Source organism: Myotis myotis, unplaced genomic scaffold (assembly GCF_014108235.1).
Source record: "Myotis myotis isolate mMyoMyo1 unplaced genomic scaffold, mMyoMyo1.p scaffold_m19_p_2, whole genome shotgun sequence".
Classification (NCBI taxonomy): Eukaryota; Metazoa; Chordata; class Mammalia; order Chiroptera; family Vespertilionidae; genus Myotis; species Myotis myotis.
This window is the reverse complement of record NW_023416324.1, coordinates 35,251,926-35,271,978: the sequence shown is the minus strand read 5'-3', so window position 1 is coordinate 35,271,978 and position 20,053 is coordinate 35,251,926. Positions and strand designations below refer to the sequence as shown.

Sequence of the window (20,053 nt, the reverse complement as noted above, 5' to 3'; positions counted from 1 at the left end):
AGGCCGGCCGGAGGAGACGCGGGCGAAGACAGAACTGAGCTCTAGAAAGACAGAGACCTAGAGAGGCGGGGGTAAGCAGAGAGCGCAGAGACCAGAGACAGACAAGGCGAGAGGCGCCGAGACGAAGCGCTTAGAGACCCGAGTCCCCAAGGACCCGGAGAGGCGACCAGGTAGGCGGACAGGGCGCGGCCGGAGGGGAGGTGGAGGAGGGAGAGCCGCGGGGGAGGACCCAGGAGCAGTGGGAGTGGAGAGCGGCGGGAAGGAGGCGGGCGCGGGGTGGAGGGCGACCGGCGGAGCTGGGAGGAGGGAGCTGCCTCGCAGAGCCGCCTGGGCACCGGGCGGGTCCCTGCCCGCTCTTCCCCCAGCGGTCCCCCTGCGTCCCCAGTGACTGCGCGAGGGTGCTGGATGCTCAGAGAAACAGCACATGTCCTGGGTGGCAGGGGCCGATTCCACACCTGCGCGGGCACCGCCTGGCGCTGGGCACTGTGCGGGGCGCGGGCATCTCAGGGCAGAGGCAGGCTAGTGCGGGGCGCGGAGCGCGACCAGCCGGCGACCACACAGTAGGGTCAGTATGGAGTGGTTAACACCTGACCTCACTTAACCTTCACAACAACTCTGAGGACCAAGGATTTTCAAACCCATTTTATAAAGGAGAGCTAAGGGGCAGAGAGAAGTCATCTTTCCTGGCCCTCAAGCCCGCGGGATTGTGACCTGGGTCCGGCTCCTTCCCCAGGCCTTGCTCTCACAGCGCCTCTCTACCAGTGGACTTTTAAATGCTCTCATCCTCTGCTCCCTTGCCGGTTCATTCCTTCCCTGAGCAGCTAGCTCATGCACTGACATGTTCCCACTCCCCTGTTCACACCCGTCCACACTGGCCTAGGACAAGGGGCTAATTAATGTCCCAGATGGTGACCCCACCCACCAGGAAGCAAAGCCAGTACACCTCTTCATTCTCAAAAATTATTTCCAGTTCATAAGGTCACTGTTCTCACTAGGGTCAGAGGACCACAACCTGAAGGGGATGTATGAAGTCCTTAGAGCAGTGGTTCTCATCCTTCCTAATGCCGCGCGACCCTTTAATACAGTTCCTCATGTTGTGGTGACCCCCAGCCATAAAATTATTTTCGTCGCTACTTCATAGCTGTAATTTTGCTACTGTTATGAATCGTAATGTAAATATCTGATATGCAGGATGTATTTTCATTGTTACAAATTGAACATAATTAAAGCATAGTGATCAATCACAAAACAATATGTAATTATATATGTGTTTTCCGATGGTCTTAGGCAACCCCTGTGAAATGGTCGTTCGACCCCCAAAGGGGTCGCGACCCTCAGGTTGAGAACCGCTGCCTTAGAGATTTCCTGTCTGTCCTCTCAGGGTACATTGGGGAAACTGAGGCTCTGAGACATGTGCAGTTTGGCTGGATCTCACTGAGCCAGGACCAGGGACTTCTGAGCGTTAATTGTCCCATTCATTATGTGAATAATTTCCTTTCAGCCAATCACAGGATACTGGGGCTTTGAAAGGACTGGTGGGCCATATAATCAGTTATTGAGTCACAGCTAGCGTTAAAAATAATAATTAAATGGAATGGGGAAAGTGCATGGCAAATAGTAATGCTTTGTAAAATGCATTTCTTACTCTGAGCCAGGTCAAAAGATTTAAAAGCCACTGAATCTGACACCTCCCATTGTACGCGCTTCATTGGTAGCTCTCCTCATTTTTCACAGCAGTGGGTAGAGTCGGAAATGATGGGATGCGTTGGGACTCCCCAGTTCTTCCATCACTTGCTTTGGGTGTGTGTGGGATAAATCATGGGCATCCGGGGATCTGGGCTCAAGCCCTAGCTCAAACCCTTCCTCAGTTTTTCTCTCTGTGCTTCCGGTTCCTTTTCTTCATCTAAGCCAACTCCTAAAATACAAATGTGTGCCATACCTTTGACCTGGGGCCCCTGAGAGGGGTTGGGTCTCGGTCTGCTCTTGAGAAACACATAGTATAGTGGGGGAGTCAGACAGACATCACAGGACAGGGCAGTGAAAGGGGAAATGCAGGGACCATGGCCATCTGAAGAGGGGTCACCATCTGAAGGACAAGGGAAGAGTTTTGAGGGGGTAGTGTCCTCAAGAATCACTCTAAGGTCAAATATGAAAACTGGAAGGAATTGTTATTATCCCTCAGAAAACTTTTTCCAGCTGGAGATTTCTGCAAACAGTGAGCTGGATAGTGTACTCTAGTGGAGGTGCATTTTGGCCTCTTTATTTATTAGATGGAGAGCAAAGGGGAGGCGTGGAATCCTGTAAAAGGGAGAGAGCACTCCTGGAGACATGGGGTTCAGCTGGGCAGTAGAAAGCGCTCTGCTCTGGCTTTTGGTAAAATTGGGAAGCTGCCAACAATTTTCAAAGTCTTTTTCCAGCCAAGAATTAATTTGTTCCTTCCAACAACCCCGTGTGTGAGCCAAGCTAGGATGATTGTGCCTCTGAGAGACATAACAAGCCCAGTGTCACCCAGGCAGGACTGGTACCCACGTCTGGCTAGCCAGGGGACCCTTTGGCAGTTTGATGAAGACTGTGGACCTCTATTCAGAAGGATATTTTTAAATACGAAAAATAAATTACTTTGGAATACAGAGGAAACCAATTATATAAAATCATTATCAAAATATTTATTTTGTGATTTAGTCCTTTTTAAAAACATTAAATAACAAGCTCTAGAAATTGGTCTATTACCTATTGTAATTTTGAGGTAGTCAATGAGTGTAAACAGTATTTCAAGACATCGTTACTGTAATGCAATACAGAAATATCTATGATTTCTATTGGTGACGGAGTCTCAGGTACTGCTAATACTGTTGTGATTTGTTGCTCACATGCATGATAGAAGGAAATGCTACATTTTAGTTGGAGGTTAGTGAAAACAAGGATGTAATTTTTTCAACTCTATCCATGAATCCCCTGGGTTCTGTAGAATCTATGCTAAAATCTTCTGCCTCTTCTGATCTAGCTCCTACTCCAATGCTTGTTACTTTATCACATGCATCATGTTTCTTCCTGCAGACACTTATTGCAGACCTACTATGTGCCAGACAGTTTTTTTTTAATTAAATCTTTATTGTTCAGATTATTACATTTGTTCCTCTTTTTTTTCCCCCCCATAACTCCCCTCCTCCCAGTTCCCGCCCCACCCTCCGCCCTCACTCCCCACCCACTGTCCTCATCCATAGGTGCACGATTTTTGTCCAGTCTCTTCCCGAATCTCCCACACCCCTTTCCCCCCCAGAAATAGTCAGTCCATTCCCTTTCTATGTCCCTTATTCTATTATAATCGACAGTTCATTCTGTTCATCAGATTATTTATTCACTTGATTCTTAGATTCACTTGTTGATAGATGCATATTTGTTGTTCATAAATTGTATCTTTACCTTTTTCTTCCTCTTCCTCTTCTTAAAGGATACCTTTCAGCATTTCATATAATCCTGGTTTGGTGGTGATGAACTCCTTTAGCTTTTCCTTATCTGTGAAGCTCTTTATCTGACCTTCAATTCTGAATGATAGCTTTGCTGGATAAAGTAATCTTGGTTGTAGGTTCTTGGTATTCATCACTTTGAATATTTCTTGCCACTCTCTTCTGGCCTGCATGGTTTCTGTTGAGAAATCAGCTGACAGTCGTATGGGTATTCCCTTGTAGGTAACTGAGTTTCTTTCTCTTGCTGTTTTTAAGATTCTCTCTTTATCTTTTGCTCTTGGCATTTTAATTATGATGTGTCTTGGTGTGGTCCTCTTTGGATTCCTTTTGTTTGGGGTTCTCCGCGCTTCTTGGACCTGTAAGTCCATTTCTTTCACCAGGTGGGGGAAGTTTTCTGTCATTATTTCTTCAAATAGGTTTTCAATATCTTGCTCTCTCTCATCTTCTGGCACCCCTATAATTCTGATGTTGGTACGCTTGAAGCTGTCCCAGAGGCTCCTTACACTATCCTCGCATTTTTGGATTTTTTTTTCATTTTGCTTTTCCGGTTGGGTGTTTTTTGCTTCCTCGCATTTCAAATCATTGACTTGATTCTTGCGCTCCTCTGGTCTGCTGTCGGGAGTCTGTATAATATTCATTATTTCAGTCCGTGTATGCTTAATTTCTAGTTGGTTCCCCAATATAAGATCGAGGGTCTCATTAGTTTTCTTGTAGATCTCATTAAGTTTATCGGCGGCTTCTAAACAGTTCTTGAGAGACCTTAAAAGTGTGGTTCTGAACTCTATATCTTCCATTGACAATTTTGTCCTGTTTCTTTGTCTCCGCATTTTGTTATGCTTCCTTGGTGCACCCCCTAGTGGTCTTTGTTCGCAGTCTTATAGTTAAATCTTGATTGTTGTAGCTAATTCCAGGGAGGGTTTGACCTCCAGGCCAAGTGGCTATGAGAATCAGCTGTGTCAGCAGTGAGAGAACTTCTGTCCTCTAGGGAGGTGCTAATCTAGCCTTTGCCTGAGGCTATCCGGCAAATGCCTGTGTGCAGGGCTTGGGCAGGGCGGGTCGCACAGGATCAACAGGGTGGGCCGGAGAGAGCAGTTATGGCAGCTCTCAGTCCTGTCCCCAGGGGCTCTGCCTCTCAGAGTCCCAGCACCCGCTGCAAAGCTCAGAGAGAAAGCTGCACTCGCTCTGACCGAAGCCAGACAGTCCCGCTTCTCCCGTTTGAGTCTGGGTCCCTAAAGACTCGCCCGGATCTGGAGCTCGGATTCTGCGACTCCCTCCCGATTGAAAACGCCAACCGCGCCCTCCGCCTCCAGCCCGCTCCGTGCACTCCGCACCTCAGAATTTGACTTCAGCACTGCGCCTCCTCTGAGTGTCCGTATGCGTTTCTCTTTCCTCCTAGTTGTAGGACTTCCACTCAGCCAGCGTTCCTGTGGTTCTGGGTGATGTCCCTTCCGTTTTTTGGTTTCACTTTTGAAGTAGTTGTTCAAAGCAGCAAACTCCGGCGTTAACCTATGCCGCCATCTTGGTTCTCCCGTGCCAGACAGTTTTAATTTGTATGTCATATAGTCTTGAAAACTTCCTTTGAAGTAGGTGTTATTCTTTCCATTTTGCAGACAAGATAACTGAGACTCGAGGAGGTTAAGTGATTTACCCAAAGCCACACAGCCAGTAGCTGAAATCAGAGTCTTGTACCACCTCTTCATTCCTCTCCAGCTGAGGTTTGGGGGTCAGTGTCTCTAACACCAGAAGGAAAGGAAAGTATGAGAGAAGGGTAAGCAGGGAGAATTCACAGTTATGGAGAACACACGCAAAGTAGAAATTGTGCTGTGCTTTTCATTATCTTCTTTAATCTGCACAACAACCCTATGCAGTATAACTCTATTAAAAAATAAGTAAATACTACATATCTATAATAATAAAAGCATAATATGCTAATTAGACCAGACGTCCTTCTGGACCTCCTTCCAGACAAAAAGCCAGGGCTGCAAGGGAAGCCCGGGTCTTGGGTGCCAGAGGGAAGCCAGTGCTGGCAGCTGGGGGAAGGAAGACCTACTCTTGCCCAAATTTCATGCATCAGGCCTCTAGTTTATTATAAAACACAAATTAGAAAATATAAATAAACCAAAATAAAAATCACCTATAATCTCTCCACACAGAAATATCATTTAATACTTTGTTATGGAGAGTTCCAGATGCACACATACACACACAATTTTACACCCACTTTACAGATACGAAAACTGGACCCAGAGAGGTTAAGTAACTTGCTCAAGGATGTACCAGTAATAAGTTTCAGTCACCTGTGGTCTGACCTTAGGCAGGTCACCTTTCCTCTCTTATCAGGGCAGTAGGAAGAGCCAAAGCCTGGCACTTGGAAAGCCATAACTGGAAGGAAGCCCCTCTGAGTGGTTTTCAAAATAGTGCCCTCGCCGAAACCGGTTTGGCTCAATGGATAGAGCGTCGGCCTGCGGACTGAGAGGTCCCAGGTTCGATTCCGGCCAAGGGCATGTACCTGGGTTGCGGGCACATCCCCAGTAGGAGATGTGCAGGAGGCAGCTGATCGATGTTTCTCTCTCATCGATGTTTCTAACTCTCTATCTCTCTCCCTTCCTCTCTATAAAAAATCAATAAAATATATGTTTAAAAAAAAAAAATAGTGCCCTCTAAACCAAGGCAGCCTTGCTCCAGGAGCCTGTTTTCTTGGAGAGGGTTAGGGGGAGGTGGGAGGTGGGGCGGGGTTGGGGGTGGGGGAACCGCCTGCTCCCTTTGGTGGGCCACACAGCTTGCAGCTGCAGCTGGGTGACTAGTGACTGCAGTTAACCAATCAATTGGGGATGAGAATCCGGTGCCACCCTCCTGTGATTGAGAACACAGTTCTTCTCACTGGGCTTGGCCACATGTGTGGTCCGTTAGGAGTCCCTGGACTCTCCTCTTGCCCTACAGCCCCAGCTTGTGCCCACCTGGACCCCTTCCCTAGTGACTCCTTCGGATTCTTTCCCCAATCTTCCAGAATGAGGCTCTTGTATCTCATCCTAAGAGAAGTAGCTTTGCCATGGTGGAACAAAAAAATGCAGGGACATCCCTGGCCAGTTGCTCAATGGTTAGAGCACCAGCCCAGAGACCAAAGGGTAGCTGGTTCAATTCCCAGTTAAGGGCACAAACCTCGTACCTCCGTTGCAGGCTCCATCCCCGCCCAGTCAAGCTCTTGCGGGAGAGACACAATGATGTGACTCTCTCACATCAATGTTTTTCTCTTTCTCCCCCGATCCCTCTCTCCCTTCCACTCTCTCTAAAGGCATCTACTGTCTTGACTGTACATGTACCAGTCATTGAGCACCTTCCATGTTCCATCATCTCACAGGAATCACAGTTTCAAACTCCAGGTCAGAAGTTGTACCTGCTTCAGCCCTGGTTTCACAGCCTAGGGCAGGGGTGGGCAAACTTTTTGACTCGAGGGCCACAATGGGTTCTTAAACTGGACCGGAGGGCCGGAACAAAAGCATGGGTGGAGTGTTTGTGTGAACTAATATAAATTCAAAGTAAACATCATTACATAAAAGGGTACGGTCTTTTTTTTTTTTAGTTTTATTCATTTCAAATGGGCCGGATCCGGCCCGCGGGCTGTAGTTTGCCCACGGCTGGCCTAGGGCCTGGTTCTCAAAGGCAGGGCTGCTGCTTTGTACTGCCTCTGTTCCTTTGTGTGCCTTTGTTCAAATCAGAAAGAAATATACCTCCTCCTCTGGCCTGATGTAGCTCCATGCTGAAGATAAGGCTTGGTAATTAGAGTTCAAACTAGATTTCAACTCTCACTTATCCCTTCTTCTGGACACCTTCAAAACCTACATGACCATACAGGTCAACCCTGCCTCAAGGGAGAAACTTATAAACAAACAATTTTGAAATATGGGCATTTTAATATATAATGCTATTGAAACTCAGGCTAATTTATTCACCCCAGGACCCATTCGGGAATGGCAGATACCAGGATTCGTTCTGGTCTGCCAGTCCCCAAAGCTCAAGGAAGCACTGCCTTTGCCCTCCTCCTCCTTCTCCACTCTTTCTCCTCCTCCTCCTCCTCCTTCTTCACTTTATTTTATTTTATCTTTATTGTTGAGTATTACAAATGTCCCCCTGCTTTTGCCTATCTTCTGCTCTGGTCTCAGCAAGCGTCCAGCACTTTCCATGTTATTAAGCATTTTTCATGTTCACAGTTTTTTTCCAGCCTAAGATCATCCATTTCTGGAATTTATTCCAAGACCGCTGCACCGTGGAGTGAATGTCTGGTTCTCTCCAAGAGCCAGTGTCTCCAACGCTGAACCCTCCCTGTCCCTGCTGGAGTGTTACTGAAGTGCAGAAAGCAGAGAATAGAGGGAAAGGCAGGGATTTTGGTACCAGATTAGCCTGGATTCTAATCGCTACTTGGCAACCAGTTGGCTAGGGTACACTTTGGACTTTACATTTAGCCTCATCTGTAATATAGAAGTCATAGTACCTGTCTCATTGGGATAAGATATAGCTATGTGAGCACTCAGTAAAGGTTGCTTCTCTTCTTCCTCCCACTTTGCTAAGAGCAAGGCTTATGTCTCATGCTAGGTCTACATACAAGAAAAACTTCAGCCTTTGTCTACAGAAGACTCATTGAATTTTTGGGGGTGGTATTGGTTGATAGAGTTATATAGGTTTCAGGTGTACAATTCTATAATATGTCATCTGTACATTGTACTGTGTTTTCACCACCCTGAGTCAAGTCTCCTTCCATCACCATTTATCCCCCCTTTACCCTCTTCTACCTCATCCACATTGTCGGTCTGTGTCTGTGAATTTTTTGTTTTTTTCTTTGCTTAATCCCTTCACCTTTTTTACCCAGCCTCAAAGCCCCACTCCCCTCGGACAGCTGTCAGTCTGATCTTGAATCTATGAGTGTGTTTCTATTTTGTTTGTTAGTTTATTTTCGTCATTTGAGCCCACATGAGCGAAATCATATGGTGCCTGTATTTCTCTGACTGGCTTATTTCACTTAGCATAATACTCTCCAGGTCTGTCCATGTTGTCTGTCGCAAAAGGTAAGAGTTCCTTCTCTTTTATGGTTGAGTAGTATTCCATTGTGTAAATATGTACCACAATAGGACTATGAGGTGTTACTAATATTCTTGATGTCCCTCCTCCGGGAGGCATCATGACCCCATTGAGGCCCTGAGAAGTAAAATACTTTGCCCATGAGTCACTCAGCTGCTAAGCGGCAGAGGCAGCTCATCTACTGATGGGCACTTGGGCTGCTTCCAAATCTTGGCTACTGTAAATAATGCTGTAATGAACATAAGGGTACATGTATTCTTTCCAATCAGTGTTTTGGGATTCTTTAGGATATATACCTAGAAGGGGAATTGCTGCCTTATACAGCAGTTCAATTTTTAATTTTTTGAGGTAACGCCATACTGTTTTCCACAGTGGTTGCACCAATTTGCATCCTACCAACAGTGCGTGAGGGTTCTCTTTTTCCACATCCTCACCAACACTTGTCTGTTGATTTATTGATGATAGCCATTCTGACTTCAGTGAGGTGGTTTTAATTTGCATTTCTCTGATGCTTAGTGATGTTGAGCATCTTTTCATATGTCTATTGGCCATCTGTGTGTTCTCTTTGGAGAAGTGTCTATTCAGGTCCTTTGCCCATTTTTAAATTGAATTGTTTGTTTGTTTTTGAGTTTTATGAATTCTTTATAAATTTTGGATATTAAGGTTTTTTTTTCAGATGTATCATTGGCAAATATGTTCTCCCATTCAGTGGGTTATCTTTCCATTTTGTTGATGGTTTCCTTTGCTGTGAAAAAATTGTTTAGCTTGATGTAGTCCCATTTGTTTATTTTTTCTTCTGTTTACATTGCCTGAGGAGCTATATCAGAAAAAATGCCCAGCCAGTGTTTCCCAGTGGAGTGAGCATCATCCCATGCACCAAGAGGTCATTGGTTTGATCCCCAGTCAGGGCCCATGCCCAGGGTTGTGAACTTGATCCCCAGTCGGGGGGAGGGGGCGTGTAGGAGGCAGCCGATCGATGTTTCTTTCTCACTGATGTTTCTCTCTCTCTCTTCCTCTCTGTCTAAAATCAATTAAAAAAAAGACATACCCATATTTAAAAAAGAAAAAGTAAAAAAGATTGCTATAATAAATGTCCAAGATTTTACTGCCTATATTTTCTTCTAGGATTTTTATGGCTTTGAGTCTAACATTTAAATCTTTAATCCATTTTGAGTTTATTCTTGTGTATGGTGTAAGAGGATGGTCTAGTTTAATTTTTTGCACGTGTCTGTTCAATTTTTCCAACACCATTTATTGACTAGACTATCTTTACCCATTGTATGTTGTTGCCTCCTGTGTCAAATATTAATTAACCATAAAAGTGTGTGTTTTATTTCTGGGCTTTCTATGTTTTGTTCCATTGATCTATATGTCTATTTTTATGCCAGTACCATGCTATTTTGATTACTGTGGCCTTGTAGTATAGTTTGATATCAGGTAGCATGATTCATCTAACTTTGTTTTTCTTTCTCAAGAACACTGTGGCTATTTAGGATCTTTTGTGGTTCCATATAAATTTTTGGAATATTTATTCTAGTTCTGTGAAATATGCCATTGGTATCTTGATAGGAATTGCATTGAATCTAGATTGCTTTGGGTAGTATGGACATTTTAATGATGTTAATTCTTCCTATCTATGAACTCAGTATATGCTTCCACGTATTTGTATCTTCTTCAATTCCTTTCTCCAGTGTCTTATAATTTTCTGAATACAGGTTTTTTACATCCTTGGTTAAACTTATTCCTAGGCATTTTATTTTTTGGGATGCAATTGTAAATGGTATTGCTTTCTTAGTTTCCCTTTTGGACAACTCATTATTGGTGTATAAAAATGCAACAGATTTCTGAATATTTATTTTGCAACCTGCTACTGTACTGAATTCATTTATCAGTTCTAGTAATTTTTTTGTGGAATCTTTAGGGTTCTTTATATACAATATCATGTCATCTGCTGCAGAAGACTCTTAATTAACTTTGTCAACCCATGACTAGAACTACTTTTTTTAAAATTAAATCTTTATTATTCAGATTATTACAGTTGTTCCTCTTTTTTCCCCCCATAGCTCCCCTCCACCCGGTTCCCACCCAACCCTCTGCCCTTACACTGTCCTCATCCATAGGTGTATGATTTTTGTCCAGTCTCTTCCCACACCCCCACACTCCTATCCCCTCCGAGAATAGTCAGTCCACTCCCTTTCTATGCCCCTGATTCTATTATAATCACCAGTTTATTCTGTTCATTCGATTATTTATTCACTTGATTTTTAGATTCACTTGTTGATAGATGTGTATTTGTTGTTCATAATTTGTATCTTTACCTTTTTCTTCTTCTTCCTCTTCTTAAAGGATACCTTTCAGCATTTCATTATAATACTGGTTTGGTGGTGATGAACTCCTTTAGCTTTTTATTGTCTATGAAACTCTTTATCTGACCTTCAATTCTGAATGATAGCTTTGCTGGGTAAAGTAATCTTGGTTGTAGGTTCTTGCTATTCATCACTTTGAATATTTCTTGCCACTCCCTTCTGGCCTGCATAGTTTCTGTTGAGAAATCAGTTGACAGTCGTATGGGTACTCCCTTGTCGGTAACTGACTTTTTTTCTCTTGCTGCTTTTAAGATTCTCTCTTTGTCTTTTGCTCTTGGCATTTTAATTATGATGTGTCTTGGTGTGGTCCTCTTTGGATTCCTTTTGTTTGGTGTTCTCTACGCTTCCTGGACTTGTAAGTCTATTTCTTTCACCAGGTAGGGGAAGTTTTCTGTCATTATTTCTTCAAATAGGTTTTCAATATCTTGCTCTCTCTCTTCTTCTGGCACCCCCATAATTCCGATGTTGGTACATTTGAAGTTGTCCCAGAGGCTCCTTACACTATCTTCATATTTTTGGATTCTTTTTTCTTTTTGTTTTTCCAGTTGGGTGTTTTTTGCTTCTTCGTATTTCAAATCTTTGACTTGATTCTTGTGATCTTCTAGTCTGCTGTTGGAACTCTGTATATTATTTTTTATTTCAGTCAGTGTATGCTTAATTTCTAGTTGGTCCTTTTTCATAACCTCGAGGGTCTCACTAGATTTCTTGAGGGTCTCATTAAGTTTATCGGCGGTTTCGAGAGAATTCTTGAACAACCTTAAAAGTGTGGTTTTGAACTCTATATCCAGTAGTTTGCTTTCCTCCATTTCTGTCATTTGTGACCTGTTTCTTTGTCTCCGCATTTTTTATGCTTCCCTGTGTTGATAGAGTGGCTTTCTGTGCTAGGTGTCCTATAGGGCCCAGTGGCTCAGCCTCCCCAATTACCTGAGGTGGACACTCTTGGTGCACCCCTGTGTGGGCTTTGTACACAGTCTTGTTGTAGTGAAGCCTTGATTGTTGTAGGTATCATTGGGAGGAATTGACCTCCAGGACAACTGGCTGTGAGAATCAGCTGTGTCTGCAGTGCAAGGACTTCTGTGCTGGAGACACCCTTATGGGGCAGGACTTGCTTCAGTGGGGCTTTGGTGCTCACTGAGTCTGCCCCCTGAGTGTGTCCCTTATGGATCTGAGGAGTTTTAATTTGGATGGTCCCACTCTGACCACTGGGTACACTGGCTCTTGGATCTCTAAGGAGGTGCTAATTTAGCCTCTGTCTGAGGCTACCCAGCAGGAGCCCAGCTGTGAAGCAATGCAAGCTGCTGTGGGGCCTTGGGCCTTCTTTTGGAAGTTCTGGGTTTCTCTGACCCAGCTGAAGTTTGTTAGGTAATTTTCAGATTGCAAAGGGCCAGGCCTTTCATATGCAAAAGCCTCTGCACACAGCTTGGGTGGGGCAGGGTCTCTGGGGATCAACAGGGCGGAGCAAGCAGCTATGGCTGCTCCTCAGTCCTACCCTAAGAGGCCCTGCTTCTCAGTGTCCTGGTAATTGCTGCAAGTACCTCTGAGAGAAAGCGCCCTCAAGTTACTACCGATGCCAGACAGTCCAGTTTCTCCTGTATGAGTCTGGATCCCCAGAGATTCGCCCAGAACTGGAGTTCAGCGCAGTCATGAGCTTGAGACTCCCTCCCGATTGAAAAACACAACTGTGTCCTCAGTTTCCAGCCCTTTCCGCATACGCCTCTGTACCTCTGCACTGTACTTCCGCACCTCCTCTGAGTCTCAGTGTGCTTTTCTCTTTCCTTCTAGTTGTAGAATTTCCACTCAGCCAGCCTTCCTGTGGTTCTGGATGATGTCAGTTTTGTCTTTTAGTTGTATTTTTGAAGTGGTTGTGTGAGGCAGCAATTTCCGGTGTTTACCTATGCCGCCATCTTGGTTTCTCACTAGAACTACTTTTTCTCTTGGCCTTAGGCAAGTCTGTTTCCCTCTGAGCCTCTGTTTTCTGTCTTTTAAGTGGGGATAGTAATACCCAATAACCACAAGAACTACTATTATTTACTGAATATTTACTATATATCAGGCACTGTGGTGCTTTATGGGTGTCCTGTCATTTAATCAGCACAATAGGACTATGAGGTGTTATTAATATTTCCGATGTCCCTCCCAGAAGAGGACATTGAGGCCCAGAGAGGTAAAATACTTTGTCCATGAGTCACTCAGCTGCTAAGTGGCAGCACTAGGTTGTGGATCTGTTTGCAACCTATTGGCATTTTGAGCTAGATAATTATTTATTGTAAGGGACAGTCCTATGCACTGTAGGGTATTTATTAGCCTCCCTGGCCTTAACCCATTAGATGCCAGTAGTACCCATGCCCCACTGTGACAGCCAAAAATGTCTTTAGATATTGCCAAGTGTCCCCTGGAAAGCTAAATCACCCTTAGTTAAGAACCACTGCTCTACCCTCTAGAGCAGCGGTTCTCAACCTGTGTGTTGCGACCCCCTTGGGAGTCGAACGACCCTTTCACAGGGATTGCCTAAGACCATCGGAAAATACATATATAATTACATATTTTTTTTGTGATTAATCACTATGCTTTAATTATGTTCAATTTGTAACAATGAAAAGACATCCTGCATATCAGATATTTACATTACGATTCATAACAGTAGCAAAATTACAGTTATGAAGTAGCAACAAAAATAATTTTATGGTTGGGGGTCACCACAACATGAGGAACTGTATTAAAGGGTCGCGGCATTAGGAAGGTTGAGAACCACTGTCCTAGAGGCTACCTAGTTCAACTCACTACTGCACGGTAATAGGGTTGCCAGATAAAATACAGGATGGCTAGTTAAATTTGAATTTCAGATAAACAAGGAATAATTTCTTAATATGTCCCATATTATCACAAATATCAGAATAATGGTAGCAAGAAGTAGGAAAGGGGGAGAGCTTTGAAAGATGTTAAGATGTGGGTCAGAGATGGCTATTTGTTCCTGCTCCCCCAACATCTGTTTTCCTCTTCTTCTATGTTAATGGAACCCCCAGTTTTCATCTGGGCACATGGCCATACAGCATTAAAAAATCTTTATTTCTCAGTGACCCTTATGTATGTGTATAGCTATGTGACTAAGTCTTCTGAACTGTATGATGTGATGTAGTCCCCCGAAAGGAATAGGACTGAGGTAGTCTATCTTGGATCATGCAGATGTTGGCAACATCCTAGGGATGACAGAGCTATAAGCCTGGGCCCCTAATTCATGGAGCAGAGAAAAGGTTCAACTATTTATCCCAACTTGTCTGGGATAGAAAGAAACCTCTACTTTATTTGAGACTGTGTTTACTTTGGGTTGCTGTTGTATTTGCCCAATCTCTATTCTGACACAAAGTGGTAAAAGTCAGGTGAAAGCTAAGATGTAGAGACTAGAGGAGATGTGGGGAGAAGAGGAAGCTACAGAGGTCTTGTCATACCCAAGGCAGCATTTCTTATTTTCCTTTTTTTCAAATTATGAGAGAAAGTTACAGAGCCCTGACCAAGTTGCTCAATTGGTTAGAGCACTGTCCCTGATTCACCAAGGTTGCAGGTTCAATGCGTTGCCAGGGCACATACAAGAATCAACCAATGAATGCATAAATAAGTGGAACTACAAATTGATCTCTCTCTCTCTCTTTCTCTGTAAAAAATCAATAATTTTTTTTAGAGTTACAGAGGTAGTAAGGTGAGCCAGCTGGGCTGCACAGGCTGAGGAAACAGTTACAGAAGCAAAAGAAGGGTTCTTGAAGCTTAGGAGAGGGAAAGGCAAAGGTAATGTACCTGGGGGGAAGAAGAGGAGAAAGGAAAAGGTGGGGTGTGCTATCGGGAGGGAGAGTGCACCCCAAGGCAGCATTTCTTTTTTGACCCCCTGCAATATTACCATTCTGGGTGGGGTCCAGGAAGCTATGCAAGCAGCTTGGAGATTTGTAGGGACCCAGGCCTCAGCAATCTCCTCCATCAACCCTCAGGCTGGCTCTGCTGGATCTGGGAGATTTTAGCTCTGTCTGCTTTCCAAAGGTGTCTCCATGGTGACCAGCCCTCTAGGCAGACCCTAGAGCTGCCTGCTTCTATCAGTAATTCAGTGTCTGCTTCTGGCCCCAATTTATTTCTGTCCTTAAGATTTGGAACTGAAGACAGGCTCTATCATGCTAGGTCAGGTCACTATCATTTCTCTTTTTTTAATATAAATTTCATTAAGTTTTTTGAGATGACACTGGCTAATAAAATTGTATAGGTTTCAAGTGTACATTTCTATAATACATCATCTATATAACGCATTGTGTGTTCACCACCCGACCCTGTGTTCATTGCAGCATTTCTTACCTGCATTCCACAAGGTCCTGAATGACCTGGTCCCTGCCTACCTCTCTCACCCTTGTCTTTATCCCTTAGCTCCAGGTACCACTGACTCCATTCAATCCAGTGTCTTCCTTCCTTAGGGCCTTTGAAGGAGCTACTACATCTACTTAGGATCTTCCCATTTCTTTACCTCAACTGACTCTTATTAAAATTTCAGCTCTCAGCTTAAAGCCATTCCTCAGGAAATCCTTCTTAAACTCCAGAATAGGTCCAGTGCTATTTTTTGTTGTTGTTAATTCTCAACAGAGGATATTTTTTCCTATTGATGTTTAGAGAGACTAAGGAAGGGAGGGAGGGAGAGAGAGAGAAACATCGATGTGAGAGAGACACATCAATTGTCTGCCTCCCAGGTTAGGGATCAAACATGTAACCCAGATACGTGCCTTTGACCAGGAATCAAATCCAGGACCTTTTGGTCGTTGGGCTGATGCTGTAACCACTGAGCAAAATCAGCTAAGGCTCCATGCCACTTTTAAACATGCTCATGGCTCCTTGTATTTCTTCCTGGTACTTGTAATCTTATATAATAAAAGCCTAATATGCTAAGTGTCCGGTTGTCCGGTTATCCTTCAACCAATCAAAGCATAATATGCTAATGATATGCTAAGGCCGCTCAACTACTCACTATGACGTGCACTGACCACCAGGGGCAGATAGTCGACCGGTCAACCAGTTGCTATGACGTGCACTGACCACCAGGGGGCAGATGCTCCAACCTGTAGGTTAGCTTGCTGCTGGGGTTCGGCTGATCAGGACTGAGTGAGATGGGCTGGACACACCCTGGAGCCCTCCCATGGTCCCTCCCCAGTTGGCCAACTTCCCACATCTCTCTCAGGCCCTGATTGTGCTCCAGTGGGGTCCCTTGGCCTGGCTTGTGCCCTCTCACAATCCTGGACCCCTCAGGGGATGTTGGAGAGCCAGTTTCAGCCCAATCCTGCAGGCCAAGCAGAAGGACCCCACTGGTGCACGAATTCGTGCACTGCGTCTCTAGTTCTATAATAATTGGTGTAATTATTTGGTTAATGTTTGTCTCCCCCACTATTCTCTAAGCATCATGACAGCTGGAAACGTGTGTTTTGTTCACTGATGTATCCCTAAAACCTAGTGCAGAACCTGACACATAGCAGAGCTCAAGAAATACTTGTTGATGAATGAATGTTTCTTCCAACCATACTTTTCCAGGAAGTTCCCTCATAGTCACACTCTCTGCCCTCCACTCTCTAGCCCAAATTAGAGAAGTAAATAAGAGATGACGATGGGACCTCCCTTTCTCTGAGGACCTGGGATCAATGATGTTGAAAGAGAATGAATCATTGGGAAGGTGGGGGAAAAGGGCACGGAAGGAGAGCTCAGCAAAAGCAAAGGCCCTTATCATATCCACAGCCAGAAATGACCCCCTTTTCAAATTCCTAACCGGTGGTCTCTGGCTTGCTAATCTACCCTAACCTACTAGCAGATTGCTAAGGAATAGGTAATGAGATTGAAGAAGACAACTAAAATATAGATGAATAATTAAGGCTTGTCAAATAGCTAAACTACTGTCGATGTAAGAAAAGTGCAAACTTGTAGAGAATTTTCATGAGTTTATTTGAACCAAATTGACAACATATATAACAGATTGCAGTTTTTAAAATGTATTTGGAATTAATGAGGTAATTTAAGTAAGATTACATGAAGGAGGTAGAAAGCAAGGAAGGGATTAGATTACAAGATTATGTGCTTTCTTAAGTGTGGTTACACCTTTGAGGAGTATTACTTCCGCATTTCAAAGGTGTGTTAACTGCGATACACAAGAACAATGGGCAGTTTGCTTAAAAACCTTTCACTGAAGAAGTTATAGGCCTGGGGTATGACTACCCAGCATGACCTGCCCTTTTTCGTCCACATTACTGAGTGCTAATATATAACCTAATAAATAAAGTATTCTGCTTAAAAGTAAAGTGTTAGAAGATAATTAAAGTGTTAGTAGAAAATCACATATTAACTACTCAAGTGCTGACTGATAACTGAGGGATTAATTTAAAACTAAGTTTTTAGCATATACTGGTTAACCAATGACTAATGTAATAGTTGGAAAGGATTTAAAGTGAGGTTTCCCTAGGGGATTCTTGCGTATTAGAGGGGATTTGGAAACAGCAGAAAGCTGATAAAGCCTATAGGAATGTAGGTCTACTTGAGGCTGTAAAATCCTCAGCTGGACTCTAAACTTACAGAGAAATTGTCTGTCTTTGGTTTGCAGATAGGATTTAGGTCAGGGACAGCATGGAGCTGTTGCTCAAAATGTTTTCCATCTAATTACATTTAATTTGCTAAGGGCCAGGCACTGTGCTAAAGAGAAAAAACGGGCAGTTGCTTAAACAATGAGAATAGAGTGTGGTGAGTGAGCTGAGTGGTGTGTAATAGGAAAGGCTTAGAGCAGTGGTTCTCAACCTTGGCTGCACATTAGAATCACCTGGGAATCTTTTTAAAATCCTGATTTCTGGGCCTCCTCCTCCGGAAATTCTGTTTCTTTGTTATGGGGCAGGGCCATAGCATTAGTAACAAAGAAACAGAACTTCTGGAGGATGAGGCCCAGACATCAGGATTTTAAAAAGAATCCCAGGTGATTCTAATGTGCAGCCAAGGCTGAGAACCACTGGCTTAGAGGGTTTGCAAAGGCTGGGTAGAAGGAAAAGCTGGTGAGTTTAGTTCCAGGTATGTTAAGTTGAATTGAGGTGTCTGTAGACATGCCCAGTAGGCAGGTTGATATCAGTCCAAAGTAGAGATTTGAGTCCAAGGCACAGATGGTGGTCAAAACCATGGGGGAAAAAAAATGAGATAGGTACAGAAAAGTGTATGGAGTGAGAAAAGGGACCAGCCTGGAACCCCAACGAAGAACAACAGGGAAGCACAGGGCAGAGGAAGAAACATGAACTGACACTGAGAAGAAAGGAACACTCAGAGAGAGGGAGAAAACCAAGAGATGACAGTGGCATGAAAACTAAGGGAAGAGAATGTGTCAGGGAGAAGAATGAGGTCTGCAATGTCAGATGTGGCTGAGAGGTCAAGAAGGATAAAGTCAGAGACATGTTCATAGAGAATGTGGTTCTGAGGTTGTCCATCACAAAAATGTCAGATAACTGGGTTTCATTGTATAGGTGTGTGTGCCCACACGAGTATATGCTGAGCTGGATCATAGAGCAGGGTATGTAAGGGTAGTCTGGAGGCCACCGTAGAGGGGTTTATGGTCAATTCAGAGAGCCTTCATTTACTCAGGGCAGCTTTTGAGGACTGTTACGGGAGACTATGAGAACTATAAGCACAGTTCAAACCTTTCATTGTCCATTGGGAAAACTGAGGACAGAAGACAGGGAACAATTTGCTCAGTATGTGATTCAGGACATAGTCAGAACCTGAATCTGAATCTGCTTCTTCTAGAAGAGGGACCCTTGGGAGAAGTAGACATGAAGTTCTTACTGGCTAATGAATTATCAATCAGTGACTTTGCCCATCACCTCCATTTTTAGCTGCCTCTTTTTATCTATCTATCTATCTATCTATCTATCTATCTATCTATCTATCTATCTGCAAATAGACCGAACAGTGGAACAACCAAACAACTGAACAACTGAACAACCAGTTGCTATGATGTGCGCTGACCACCAGGGGCTGTCATGGAACATGGCAGGCATCGGCAGCAGGTGGCAGAGCACAGAACAAGGGAGGTGTCGGCCAGGGTGGGGTGGCGGTGCAGGTGAGCAGGGGTACCAGACCAAGGCGGGGGAGCTGGTCCTGTCATCAGGGTGAGCCTCTGGTGGTTACTGAAAATTCTTTGCTCCCGCATGCTGCAGTACCACCTGGTGCTCGCACCCACTGCCGGTGCCAGAGCCGCCGCTCGCACCCGCTGCTGGCGCCTGCCTCAGTCACTCCACGCCATCAGCGGGTGCAAGCAGGGCTGGCAGGAGCGGGGCAGCTGGCAGACAGGGGACCAGGGGCCATGGCGGGAGGGGCCAGGCAGGGGAGCGGAGGAGCAGCCGAGACCTGCCCCTATGCCCATTGCAGCCTTGTGGCCCACAGTTCCTTTCAAGGTGCACGAATTCATGCACTAGACCCCTAGTATTTTATAAAAGTAAAAAATATATTTTATATTCAGAATTCAAACATTACAGTAATACTTAACAAAGAAAGTGAACCACTCCTATTATCCCTACTCACCCCTTCATGGACAACCACCATTAATAGTTTGGTCTATATTCCTCCCCCCTTCTCTCACTTAACATTGTAATTTTTTAATAAAAATATTATACTTTATACTGGATTTTTTTTTGTGTGTGAATGTGTTCATTCTGTTTTGCAACTTGCCCTTTTTTCACTTTTGGACAACTTTTGTGATAGCATATAGAAATCTAATTCATTAATTTTAGTAACTATATTATTGTATCATTTGGATTTGTATCATAACTTATGGGTTGGTAATAAGTTGTGATGGGCACAAGGGTTACATTCAATTTCCACTATTATGAACATATTATTGTACATATATATTTGCATAGTTTGGGAATCTTCTAAAAGGATAAATAGTGGATCAAAGGGTATGAATACTCTTTTGTTTGTTTGGTTTTATTTTTGTTGTTAATTCTCATCTGAGGATATTTTTCCTTTTTTTTTTATGACAGAGTGGAAGAGAGAGGGAAAGACAGAAACATCTATGGGTTGCCTCCTGCACAAGCATTGACCAGGGCCTGGGCTGGGTAGGGGAGGAGCCTGCAACCTAGGTACGTGCCCTTGACCAGAATCGAA

At 44.1% G+C, this 20,053-nt stretch overlaps 1 protein-coding gene across 1 annotated transcript in view; it reads left to right on the top strand.

Moving 5' to 3' along the window:
- Positions 1 to 60: 60 nt before the first annotated feature.
- Positions 61 to 20,053, top strand: part of TUT4 (terminal uridylyl transferase 4) — a 168,248-nt gene continuing 148,255 nt past the window's right edge. The window contains exon 1 of the mRNA XM_036347477.1: positions 61 to 170. The gene's annotated coding sequence lies outside the window, so the exon portion shown is untranslated. The remainder of the gene's footprint in view (positions 171 to 20,053) is intronic.